The sequence below is a fragment of the Lygodium microphyllum genome, chromosome 24 (genome assembly GCF_053477565.2).
Source record: "Lygodium microphyllum isolate KBCC chromosome 24, Lygodium_microphyllum_v1.1.10, whole genome shotgun sequence".
In the NCBI taxonomy this organism is placed as follows: Eukaryota; Viridiplantae; Streptophyta; class Polypodiopsida; order Schizaeales; family Lygodiaceae; genus Lygodium; species Lygodium microphyllum.
Genome location: NC_141158.1, coordinates 72,457,088 through 72,462,325, shown reverse-complemented (window position 1 = coordinate 72,462,325; position 5,238 = coordinate 72,457,088).

The following is a 5,238-nucleotide window of genomic DNA, read 5'->3' as shown; positions in this document are numbered from 1 at the left end:
CTTGACAACTCTAACATCATCATGGATGAAGCAATCCTAGCTCCAAATGGATCCTACTAGAAATATGTGCTGCACATATTTATGGTGATAATAATGTTTTTAAGTTTCGTGCTTCGACCATGCATGTAGAAGATTAGGGTATCTTAACCATTGGTGACAATATGGCCCAAGATCAACATGTGAATTTACTATATTTGGTTATGCACAAAATACAAAAACAAAAAACCCAGAAAAAATACCCATATCTACATTTAGGTTATTTGGCTATTGGTATAATTCATTTGTTCAAAAGAGGTCTCAATGTATCTTGCATGGCTGTTGTCTTAGAGACACCATTTAGAACTCATGGATATGATAGTTGGTGTAGCAATAGCTCCTCTACCAAATGGTCCCATATTCTTTAAACTCAACCTAACTATGTAATCTTGGTAGAAGACCCATATCTTCTAGTCTAATTTCTTCTTCTACATCTGGGAAACATTATCTAAAAAGAGGTCATGTAAAGGATGGCCATCAATGTTCAATTCCCCTCCTAGAGGAACTCTTAATGTTCATACAATTGTCCCACCTGATGCAAAAGGCAAAGCCTTAGTTCCAAATTCAAATAAAATCAGTGAAGCTTTTTTGGATTCTATATTATTGGACATCCAAAGAATTTATGTGCCTCACATGTTTCCCCTTGTAGATGATATTGATGAAAATATTGTCTATAAACCTAAGTCTACTTACTGATGGTGATGGTCCTTCTACTTCCTTGCCTCCAAATTGCCTTGGCAAAGCTACTCGAGTGCCTTTAGTGGATCCCTATGAAAAATCTCCAAAACAGAAATTGGAAGAATACATGGGTATGATGTTTCCAGATTGGGAACCAATGGAATATCAAAATGCTTTTGATCATATTGATTATTTGGCATTTTGCATGAGAGATCTATTATATGAAGGGATGGGTGTCCATGATGCATCTATGAAAGAGAATTTGGTATGTTCTTTTCTTGAACCAATCCCATTCTTCTGCAAGCAAAAAATGCAACAAGAAAAAAGATATTTTAATGATAGTGTGGGTCAAATTATCCACACTATTGGGCAGACTATCAAGGAAGTATGTTATCAATAGAAATTGATCTCCCTCCAGCAAAGATTCCCTAATGAAGTTTTCAAACATGCTAGAAAATATTATAAAGACTTTGGATGTGACAAATGCAGTTGTTCTCCTTGGAATTCTTCTAGGTCTCACTATGGTTGGTGGAAATCTAAAGCCTCTTCTTGTCATCATAGACATCTTTGGTCACATAGATATTCCTCTAACCAGGATCACCACCAAAGATAGAGAAATGACCACTATGGTTCTAATGACAACCAACACAAATCTAGATATGCCCAAATGTCCTCTCACAAAAAATAGTTGAAATGATATATTTGTGGTAGCTCCAGTCATTTAGCCAAGAAATGTCCCCAAAAGGGCAAGGACCAGGCTAAAAAAGATGACAAATCTAAGGTGGCAAACCTTCATCATTACCTCTCCAAGGCATCCTCATTAGATTCTACCTGTTCTTCAGAATCTCCTAATGAATCATTTACCTCTGACTCCTATTACTCTGACTCAACATCATAGTATTCTTCATCCTTGGATGACTATTCTATTGATTCTCAATCTACCACTATTCTATTGATTCTCAACATCATAGTATTCTTCATCCTTGGATGACTATTCTATTAATTCTCAATCTACCACTATTGATTCTGCCTCTAAGGCAAACTCTACAAATACTCGTAGTTATTGGGATGAAGAAGCTTCCACTAATGATACATTCACAAATGATGACAAAGATGAAGAAGAAGAATCCTTAACCCATGTATAGTCTTTGAATGCCCATACCATTCCTCTTGGTTTTTCCTCAAAAGGAAAAGAGAAATATTTTCCCTCTACTTTGTACACACATAAATAAGGGAAAAGGGAAAAGTAAACATGAACTTTTGAAGCAGAATCATCAAAGATCTAGTCCTCCTCTAATGATTAAGAGACTACTTCTTCAAAACAAAAGAAGAAACAGAAGAACAAAATCAAAGAGGAACGCTTCTCTAATCCTCATGATTTTCCTCAACATGGTACTTTGAGTATAGATACTCTGAAAAAGGCAAGTATCTTCATGCCCCACGAATTGGAACAAATTCACAATCACAACAATTTGTGGATGATATTTTAAATACTACTACTGAAACATCTAATGAGTTGAATGATATGGTCAAAGATTTCAAACTATGCAAATGGAGTTACATTCTCTCTGCAAATATTTCAAGAGATCCAATAGGTTCCAAAAGCATATTGCACAAGCCACCACTAAAATCCTTAGAGATTTTTCTACATCTCTGTTGTCCTCTCCACTACCTGACTCTATTCGAAAACCAATCAATCAAATTCGTGCTACTTTTTCTCTGCATAAACTCAACATTCTTGAAGGAGGTGTCCCTATTCCCACCATTGTGTCAAACTCAAATTTTTTGGTAAATTTACTTTTTTGTTAGATGCCTTGTTAGACAAGTTCTAGTCTCACTATTGCTCCTTATGAGTTGTTTGTTCCAGACTATATATAGGATAGTAGTCCTATTATAATAGAACTTTCTAACAATAAAATAATCACTCTCTCCAAAATTGTAAAAGCCTTTCTATATTTGCGAGAAATCAAGCTTCCTATTGAGATCCAACTCACGTGCCAGATACGCTATGATATGTTGATAGGGACTAATATCCTTCATCATCTCACTCCATATACTTTTTGGGATGATCATGTGCTATTTTCCTATCATGGATAGAAGGCACATATCCCCCTACTAGAAAAGGTTGGTAGAAGTATCTACTCAATCTCCTGGTTTCCCATTCTAGAAAAGATACAACAAATAGAAGTATCTACTCAATCTCCTAGTTTCCCATTCTAGAAAAGATACAACAAATAGAACGATGGTTGCAACAAGAATTGCAAAAATACCAAGAAGACATAAAGCGAATGGAATCTAAGCTTAAAGCATATATGCATGAGGATCCTCTAGTGTTTTAGGAAAAAAGACAAAAATTTGCTATTGTCCTTCCATTAAAGGAAAATGCAATTCCAACCAAAGTGGTGCATAAAGGTATGAAAGAAGAAGATTTGGTCTTATGTAAAGCAGAAATTTTAGAGCTTGTATAGAAAAAACTTATTTAACTTACTACATCTACTTGGTCTTGCCAAGCTTTCTATATCAATAAACACTCGAAGCAAAAGCGTGGCAAAAAGAGGTTGGTGATCGATTATAAACCTCTCAATAAGCATCTCATTGGATATGGACATCCTATTCCACTGAAAGATGTGTTAACTAAAAGGATGAGAAAGGCAAATATATTTAGCAAATTTGACTTTAAATTTAGATTTTGGCAATCATCCATTAAGGTTGAAGACAGACATAAAACAACATTCTGTGTGTCCTAAGGGCACTATCACTGGATTTTTCTTCCTTTTGGGATCATCAAAACTGCCCCTACTTACTTCTAAGGGCGGATAGACTCAATGTTCTCTAAGTTTTTGTTTGGCTTAGTCTATATTTATGATATTTTGGTCTTCTCCAAAACTATCTAGGAGCTCTTAAATCATCTGACACAATTCATGCTAGCAATCAAAGAAGTTGGGATGGTGTTATACCCAACCAACTAAATTTGTTTTGTTTGTCACACAAGTGGATTTTCTAGGTTTAAGACTTCATCATGGTATGGTGGAGTTGCACGATCATGTGTTAAAAACTATTTTGAATTTTCCACTAGAATTACCAATTTTAAAAATGTTGCAACAATTATTAGGTGCTTAAATTGGATCAACTCTTCTACTCCAAACCTTGCTTTGTATACACAAGATCTATATCCTCTCCTTTCGAAGAGTAGTTTCCATTGGAAACCTCTCCATACCAATTCTCTAGAACAAATAAAAGCCATTGTATAGAATCTTCCACCACTACACCTTCCTATGGGTCATCCCTTAGTCATGTACACTCATGTCTAGGATGTCGGTTGGGGTGTTGTCCTATGTGAAGATATTTCACAACAACCACACACTACACACACCAAACCTTCTACTAAACCGGAATCTCTCCAAATTTGTTGCGATGCTCTAGCCATTTTTACTCCAACATAAAAGAATTACCCCTCCTATCAAAGGGAGATCCTTGGCATCATCAAGGCAATCAAAGCATTTCATATTTTTGTGGAATTTTTCCCTTTCATAGCGAGGACTGATTTATAGCATGTGTGGGGTTACGTCACCAAAAAAGTTCCTACAAAAATTAGGAATAAAAGGTTGCTACAATGGTCTTTATTCTTTGATGAGCTTGACATCTCTTTTGAGCATGTAGCGGGAAAATACAATATTCTTTTAGACCCACTCTCCCCTGCACTCATGAGACCAAACCACCATGATGTATACGTTTCCACTGTAGCCACTAACAACAATGTGCGTTGTAGCCACTCACATGTACCAATATTCAGATGGTTTGTCTTTCCATCATGTACAAAGATGCTCACCTCACCTTGATAGTGGATTGTTGACTTAGTCCACGTTCCAAACCTTTTGTAAACTCTAAAAATACCTCTTGTAACATAAGATGAGGTAGAGGCAATACAACTTTCATTTCTATTTCTCGTTTTGGCACTCCTTGCTTCACTCTATCTTACCCTTCCACTTTGTGTCTCTTTGCTCTATGCACTCCTCGGCTATATGTGCTTTGTGTGTGTGTGTGTGTGTGTGTGTGTGTGTGTGTGTGTGTGTGTGTGTGTGTGTGTGTGTGTGTGTGTGTGTGTGTGTGTGTGTGTGTGTGTGTGTGTGTGTGTGTGTGTGTGTGTGTGTGTGTGTGTGTGTGTGTGTGTGTGTGTGTGTGTGTGTGTGTGTGTGTGTGTGTGTGTGTGTGTGTGTGTGTGTGTGTGTGTGTGTGTGTGTGTGTGTGTGTGTGTGTGTGTGTGTGTGTGTGTGTGTGTGTGTGTGTGTGTGTGTGTGTGTGTGTGTGTGTGTGTGAGACTGATAGATAGATAGAGAGATCTTTATGCATGCATTTCAATTCTCTATCTTTTTCTTGTGGACCACATCCTTAGATCGCATGATGATTGCAAAATAGTCATGGTAGAAGCCCTCTTTTTCCTAGCATTGCTATGTTGTATTTTATTCTTTTATGTGTATAGGATCATGAATCATCAATGGAACATGCATGTGAAATTGTTGATTA